The 8482-nt window shown below is 30.5% G+C and overlaps 1 protein-coding gene across 5 annotated transcripts in view; it reads left to right on the forward strand.

Annotated features, from left to right (window-relative positions):
* LOC105144539 (uncharacterized) overlaps positions 1 to 8482 on the forward strand; it is a 273849-nt gene that overhangs the window by 39620 nt on the left and 225747 nt on the right. The gene's annotated exons all lie outside the window — the stretch shown is intronic.

Here is an 8482-nt window from a genome sequence, read left to right on the forward strand (position 1 = left end):
AAACTTAAGCAATAAAATGTAAGCAATAAGCGAATTGACCAATCACAGTAGAGTACATAAGGCGATAACATAAATAAATAATCCAACATGTTGATTTCCTTACATCTTAAGCTTTTTGTGGGCCATGACCTTTAATATTATAATGTAATTGCGATCATGTTTAACATGACAAATAAGACGGTTGGACGGTTGTGTGTGCGAATTTGTGTTGTGATTTTGTTGCTGCATCCTTGTTCATCGCCCGGAGCCGCAAGCTCGCTTCTTCTTTCGTAAGTCATGAGTCATAATTAATGATATTCCTAATCACTTTTTTTTAGACGGTTTAGTGTTGCCCTCAACACGAACTTCGATTTTTTAAACATTTTATTATTATTATTATTATTATTATTTTATTGTGTACAGAGAAATTAAAAAGCATATACTAATGGTGAGGCAGTAACTGCTGTTACTAAACCTCTCAGAAAATGAAACGAATTACAAATTACAAGTTACAGAGAAATTAGTACAATTCCAGAAAGATAAGCTTCTTGCTTAATAAATAACTCGATAGTTTTAAGTAGAGGACATTTCATCTGCATACGCGATAGATGCACAAACTCGCGGTGGGATTTTGGACTATATGTTCAGCAACAACGAAAAGAATAACCAAAAAGATCTAATCTAGTAAAGAAACGAATGCTTCTAAAATATTGTTATATAAAATATTGTTATATGGTTATTTAACAATAATATACAATTTGAAATTACTGTCTTTTTCAACCAATAATAAATTTATATTTTATTTACACCATAAGCAACATCTGCACGGAAAGAACGATTTTATTTGAAGTGTAAAGTGTTTAGGTAGATACAAATACTAAAAATAATTTTGCTAGACCATCAAAATAATTATATTAAAAAACTCAAGCGTGATGAGGACAATGCTGCAAAATTTTGGCATTCAGATTGACCGTTCTACACTATTATTTTAATAACTTACCTATGTATGAATTTCAAAGTTTAGAATAGTTTAAAATCATCTCTTGTGTATAAATCTCTAGCAGTTTCCCTACCAATACCACTATTTGCACTTGTTACCACAACAGTTTTGCCCTCAAAATGTACTTTGCTCGCACACATTTTATTGAGAAACAACATTTTATAGTGTTTTTTATTTACGTTATCAGTTGATTATATTTATTGGAAATCACTTACTATATTGAATTCAGAGGAAGTGCTAGTCGATTTTGTACAGTGTTCTTTGTTGAATAGTTACATGATCGTATGTTCATGTTCTTATATACTACTTGAGGCCTGCATATCCCATTCTCAGCTCGTAATACAAGTTACATATATGGTATTTATATAATATGATATTTTCACGTATACATATATATGGGTGTATAATTACCGTGAGTACAAATCTCAATCTTTGCTACACTGTTGGAAAAAATGTGTCGAATTTAATTAAACCGCATGTCGCAAACGGTCCATTCAAATTTTTGGATTAATTCAACACAAGATAAATATGTTAGAAGGTAACACAAATATTATATAAGGAATAAATATAAAAAAATATTAACGACGTTAAACAATCCGTGAAAGCATTTTTTTCAGAAAATTAACATTTATGATATGTTAAATTAATACGTATTTCATTTATTTGTCTTAGAATTTACGTTTTAAACATTATTTTATGTTATTTGTGCACTTACTCATAAATTGTGTTATTTTGATACTAATTGTAAGAAACGTTGAACATCAATGTCACACAAAATCTTTAAATAACATAATCACATTATGTTAAATTAAAACTCGAATATGTTAAAAAATTTGACACAAACTCTTAACACAGAATATGAACGGACCGTTTTTAACACAAATACACAAGTTTTTTTATTGTGTAGCGAGCAGAGTAGGAAGCAATAAGTATAAGTACCTATCACACGTTGCAGCAAACACTCTCGCAGAATCACAACCTACCAGTAATTGATTCGATTTCAAGAATTATCAGGAAGTCTCGCAAGCAATTTGGAGCTGTTTTGCGAACATAAAATCAAATTTTTCTCACTACATTGATTATTGTTCGCTTTCTCCTAAAATTATCGATTATATATTGTATAAAGTAGATGTTTATATAACAATGTCAATATAATATTTGTAGACGTTTATATGAAATAATATATGTATGTATAATAATATAGAGAAAGTTAAGTAAGAGCGTGGTCGACCAGCGTAATGTTGCATCATTTCATTATTAGCCTTGAGAATAGTTTCGGTTTATATTTAAACCTTCCTGCCTTTCAATTTTGTTTGTCCTTGACGCAGTATTAAGCCAGGATTCCGCGAAAACAGATTCATTATTTTTTTATCATCTTTTTTGTCCACTTTGCATATCGAGCCACATTCCGGGCCAAATCATCGACATTTTTTGCCATATTATATCACTACACTTCTGTATGAATGATTTCGATCTTTTCATATATTTAATAGCCGCTAATTGTGACATTTTTAGGTGAGTACAGAGGAACACAGCTTCATAGCGTGATGCGTATTTGGTACTCATGGCGCCTAATGTGATTCTCTTAAGTTAAAGTTCAATGACAACTGAATCTTCCTTGATAGTGCATCAAGAACAAAGGTGCCCTCTATGGATTCATGATAGATTTAGGGCGATATCTTTTATTAGCTTTGAGTAAGACCGACCACGATCTTACTTGACTTACTGTATATATGTTTATATAATAATGCAATTACTAGTGTTTAGAGAGAGAGTTATCAAAGTATCTATTTCTATCGTTCAAATATAAGTTTAATTCAATATAAGTTTCATGTAAAATATTATTTAGTGAATGTTACGGGATAATATATGTTTATCAATCTGAGTTGAATTAATTATCCTAAATTACAATGCACATAAATTTTAAGAGGAATCATAGGAATGCTTTTTACAGCAAATATTACATCAAAGGTTGCAATTTTTCATTTTACGGAAAAAGTAAACTACACGCCTGTGACGATTCGTTTATATCGGCTATTTGCTCAAAAATTTGATCAATATAATATAATATAGTGAGCGAAATGTAACATATCGCCACGTTTATCGCAACTACCCGTTTTGCTGCAGATTCAACTACGGTCTATTGAATTCGTGGACAGCGAAATTCGTGAACAAACTCTCGAGACGTCGCGTCACACTCGCTTATTGTGAATTGCATCGATCAGCCCAAGCTCGTAAATTTTCATTTTGAGGGAGGAGATTCGATGAGTATACGTGCGCTTGGACCAACCTTCAGATATCAACAACGTTCATGTAGTACACTTACATGGTACTGTTCTGTAAAGCTGCATGCAAACTCAAGCAAACATGAGTTAGAGTCGATAATGTGTACAGGTATATTCGAGATTTCACGAAAGACTTTCTACATACTACAGAGGTATTATAATATTATAGAGATATGTATAACTTAATTCACAAGTAAAAAATATATACATTACATAAAAATATGTATAATAAAGAAAAACATACTATGTATTGATTCATTAAAAACCATGTAAAGTTAAATTAAATTTATTGTTGTACTTTTTCTGTTACTTCGATTGATTTTTTTTATAGAATAAAGAACAAATTTTTACTTTTTTTTAAATTGAAGCCTGTTAATGTTGCCCATGTTCCGATGCGATATATAAATTTTATCTCGTGTGTGTGTGTGTGTGTGTGTGTGTGTGTGTGTGTGTGTGTGTGTGTGTGTGTGTATACACGTATACGCATACAATTTTTCATCCCATTCATTCGCAGCAAGAATAAGTATTGAATGAGCAAATCATATCAGTTTAATAAGCTTCGTTTTCAATAAAAAAATAGAACGTAAAACCATTTATTCTAAAAATATATACAAAGTATCCCTTAGAATTTGCAAATACGAAATTACAGTACAATTCTGTATCAGAGAATTGAACGTATATATGCTATTTTTTTTTTTTAATTATATAACAAATTTTACATGATATTTAAATATCATTATATGTAAATCTAATTTAATAAGAGAAAATTTTCTTTTATTCTACAGATAAGACATTCTTGTGCAAATTAGGCCATTGTTCATGTGTTATCTACTAATTTACTTTCACTGATGTCAATTAGAAAATTTTCTTTTATTAATTTAAAATATTCGAAAAGTGACATTTAGATATCATGTACAATTATTATGAAATCATTAAAAAAATAATAGAGTACATATCTAGTACATGCCGGATCTGATAGTGGAGAAATGATAATTTGCGGGATTCAAAATAAAAATAACATTATTCAACATATATACATTTAAAATAATCCTACTCAAGCATATAAAATCCTTTCTTGCTTTCCAATAAATTAACGAAAAATAACATTTCACGCAAAATTGTGATTTATATATGATAAAGTACGATTTCTACAAGTATAAAAACACAAATTAATAATAATTTAGACATTTTCATTTAAATGATGCACCTATTAATTTTGCAGCAAAAAATTTAATCCTCTGCTAGCAATATTGGACTTTAAACAGTATAATCAATTTTTTTATTGTGAATTCTGGTAAATTTAAAAATATGTAAAGAATAAATATAAAATACAATCCAACTTCTGTAATAATAAACATTCATTTTACATAACAAATACATTTACAAATGTATAAAAATTTTCTCAGATTTTTGTATTTTGTACAATCCGGAATAATATAAAAATTTGTACTAAAAGATCCCTAAGTTGTGGACAAAGATGAAAATTTTACATTGACAGAGGATTAATTTCGTTTAAAAATATTTTCCTTCTTCTTTTGTAAAATAATATTTTACGTAATAAGATTACTAAAAATATATTTAATATTTTAGAATAATTTTTTTTAATACTGAATATTATTGTGATTGAATGGAATCAATTTTATTCCAAATGAAAACACAACCTACAATTTCCGTTCATCAATGTCACCATTTAAAGGACTAATTAAATCTTTTCAATTTCAATTTCATCGCTTCACGGTTCTACATCGAATACGATTTTTGAATAATAATTTGGATTAATCACGTGCATGTAATTGTGAATTTTTGCGGGAGGTACGTTGTATTTAGCAACAGCTTGTTTAGTATGCGATGTTTCATGTGAATATGAAGAAATGTAATGTAGGCTAGTGGCGAACGCGATCGAGGATACTGGAACGCGAACGAACGTGCGTGCTGCATACTAATGCGTGTGCGAATGACTCCGTGCAAATACACGGGTTGCATCTGTGTGCACAGTCGTGCGTGTGGCACATGTGCTAACCGGATGATGCACTGCGGGATACGAGATAATTGTCATACGAATCTCCGGTATATTATTTCCTAATTATACGCGAGCATATCAGTATCGATGATATATTATGTTATTTACATGTTATGTTGTAATATACATACAGATTTCGCCATTATGTTAAACACTGACGATTAAGATAAAATAAGTTAGAGATGTCCTGCAAAAAAAGTGCAAAAAATGAAGATAGAATTCATTTCATTCATGCACTTAAATGTTTTTTTTTTATTGTAGTATACATTCAATTTAAATATTTAATATCTGTAATATCTAGCTCGAAATAAACAAATATAAAAAATAATACTTAAAAAATGGAACTTTTTTTTTATTTAACAATAACATGAGTTAAAGTCTACATTTAATTTTTCCATTTTCTTATTATCAGAAAAATTTGATATTATTAATTTTTAAATTTTTCGTGGATAAAATTATTTAAAGTAACAGATAGCTGTAAATAGCAATTAGCAAATAGAGAGAGGGAGAGAGAGAGAGAGAAATTAGATTATTCATTCTCTCATCAGAGTAAAAACACAAAATGAAATTTATATAATTAAAATTTCACAATCTCGGCCAAGGAAAATTTTCAGTCGAATTACTTGCTTCAATCGATTATTCTCTCAGTTCACATGAACAGCAACGGCTGAATGGCGATGCAGCTCGCGATAGTGCAGATAAACGCCATGGCTTTTTAGTATTCTAAGGCCAAGTACTGATCATCGTTCAAGCATGAAAGAATTCTTGGCTATGTGGAAATATTGCTATAGGGTGTAGTGAACAAGTGTGCGAAGTTTACGAGGTACCATGCATTTACTGCATAATATTCTCACTTAAATATCTCCTATCCTCTAAGTAATATATTATAGCTCAGCTTTTTTAAGATCAAAAAGATTCTTTGTCTTTAATCGTTATGCTATATATTTTTAATCACAAATAGTAAGACGTGCTATCAATTACGAATCATTGCTTATCATTACGAAATGACCTCAAGATAACCTTATTATTATATTAAAATCGCTTATACTCAACAGGTCAAACGATGTATTCACGTAAAAAAATTTTAGTACATAGCTTTCTATCAGATACAAAAAACAGTGATAATTCTAATTGGAGCAGCGAAATATTTTTTTGCCTACCTCATTATATTTCATTATCGTTGCAAATCAAATTAGGCGATAATAGTAGTTACAACAGTTCCATTTGACCTGCTTTTTTTCAATCATAATTGTTATTGAAAATCGTACAATGCACAGATGAATTAACGAGCTGTCCATAGTATTCTGAATTCAAGCCTGTGTGTGATTATCTCACTGACAGAGATTCCGTGCGCGCTTTTAATTGTCGATAATACGACGAAGATATTCATTGGCGTCTCTCCTCCATATACAATGAAGAATGGGTTCATCTCGAGCGAATAAGAGTCCTTCAGACGACGAGCGCTATACTATTTAGAAATCTACTCGAACATACAAAGGGATGTCATCCCTCTCGGTGGAGGTGGCGATGCTATGCCCGAGTGCTCTCTCGTGCCACGTACAGGACGTACAGGACGTGCGTCGCGACGCGTACGCACACCATGGTCCGTCCGCTGGTTGTTAACTTTCAATAGCACGGGTCGAATAACACCGACGAACTTTGCAACACGCGACACAGGATGGCAAGAAAAAAAGGGAGCGTGGAAGGCGCGGGAGCGGAAAACGGGAGACCACCCGCGTATTGTTCGAAAATGTGTCGACTCGCAACTCGTTAGTCTCGTACTGTAGTAATATTAATAGAATCGGAATCAAGAGAACTCTTAACAAATTTTTGGTTATAAATTTTGTATATTCACTTACGTATTCTCTTTTCAAGGATTTATTTAAAATATTTGTTATTTAATTTTAGAATAAAATAAAAAATTTAAGTACACTCGTACTTGTAGCTGTCGAAATTGCAACAGCAAATAATCAGTTAATAATAAGGTCAAAATACGAGCAACGGGATAGACTAGAATTTTAACTAGTTTATTTAATGATGGAAAAATCATAGAAATTCTTATAATTTTTGCATTATTGAGTAACTAATTTAATTTTTAATGTTTGATTTAATAAATTAGTTTAAATTCCAGATTTATTCTATTACTCATGTTTTAATATTAGAAAATTATGAAAAAGTTTCCATTGTATTCCATTATTTTATTGTTTAAAAATTAACTTTTACTTTGTCTTATGCTTTTAATCCCTTCGCCACAATATCGTGATAAGAGAGAGATACGAGATTCGTAATAAGAAAATCGGGCCAAACATGAGTATCATGGATAAGAGTTGTGATACGTCGATCGGGCTAAACATAAACAACACGTATCGTGGTTAATTTTCAATGTCTTTCCGTCTCAGTTACGTGTTATTCTTGGCCGAATTCGCACGTTCAAATATATTTTCTTAAACATATTAGGAGAATATCCATTAATTTAATTTTTAATGTTTGATTTAATAAATTAGTTTAAATTCCAGATTTATTCTATTACTCATGTTTTAATATTAGAAAATTATGAAAAAGTTTCATTGTATTCCATTGTTTTATTGTTTAAAAATTAACTTTTACTTTGTCTTATGCTTTTAATCCCTTCGCCACAATATCGTGATAAGAGAGAGATACGAGATTCGTGATAAGAAAATCGGGCCAAACATGAGTATCATGGATGAGAGTCGTAATACGTCGATCGGGCTAAACATAAACAAAAATATACACAAGTAGTGATAAAATAAATTCTAATGACAGTACATCTGAAAGTGTTGTCAAGAGAGTTATCACAGTCAGTGTTACACAAAGGACATACTTTATATTTAGACAATTGATACTCTTCGCCAAAACTGTTTATAACTTTAATAGTAAAATTAATGCCATTGAGAAAGTACATTCGAACAGAAAAAATATAAAGATTTTTTTAAAGCAAAATTGAAAAAGGGAGAATGTAGAATAAGGAGCTGAAATACTGGCATTAAAATGGAAAGATAAACGAGACATTTATATTATTTCTACAAAACATGAAACAGCAGAAATGACTGAACAATCAATTCAATCCTACTTCGAAACCGAAATATGTCATTGAGTACAACAATAATAGAATGATTGGAATTGATCCGGCAAAACCAAATGCTAGCGTGCTTTCCTGTTACGAGAAAACATACAAAA

Source organism: Acromyrmex echinatior, chromosome 8 (assembly GCF_024713525.1).
Source record: "Acromyrmex echinatior isolate Ae372 chromosome 8, ASM2471352v2, whole genome shotgun sequence".
NCBI classification, from domain to species: domain Eukaryota; kingdom Metazoa; phylum Arthropoda; class Insecta; order Hymenoptera; family Formicidae; genus Acromyrmex; species Acromyrmex echinatior.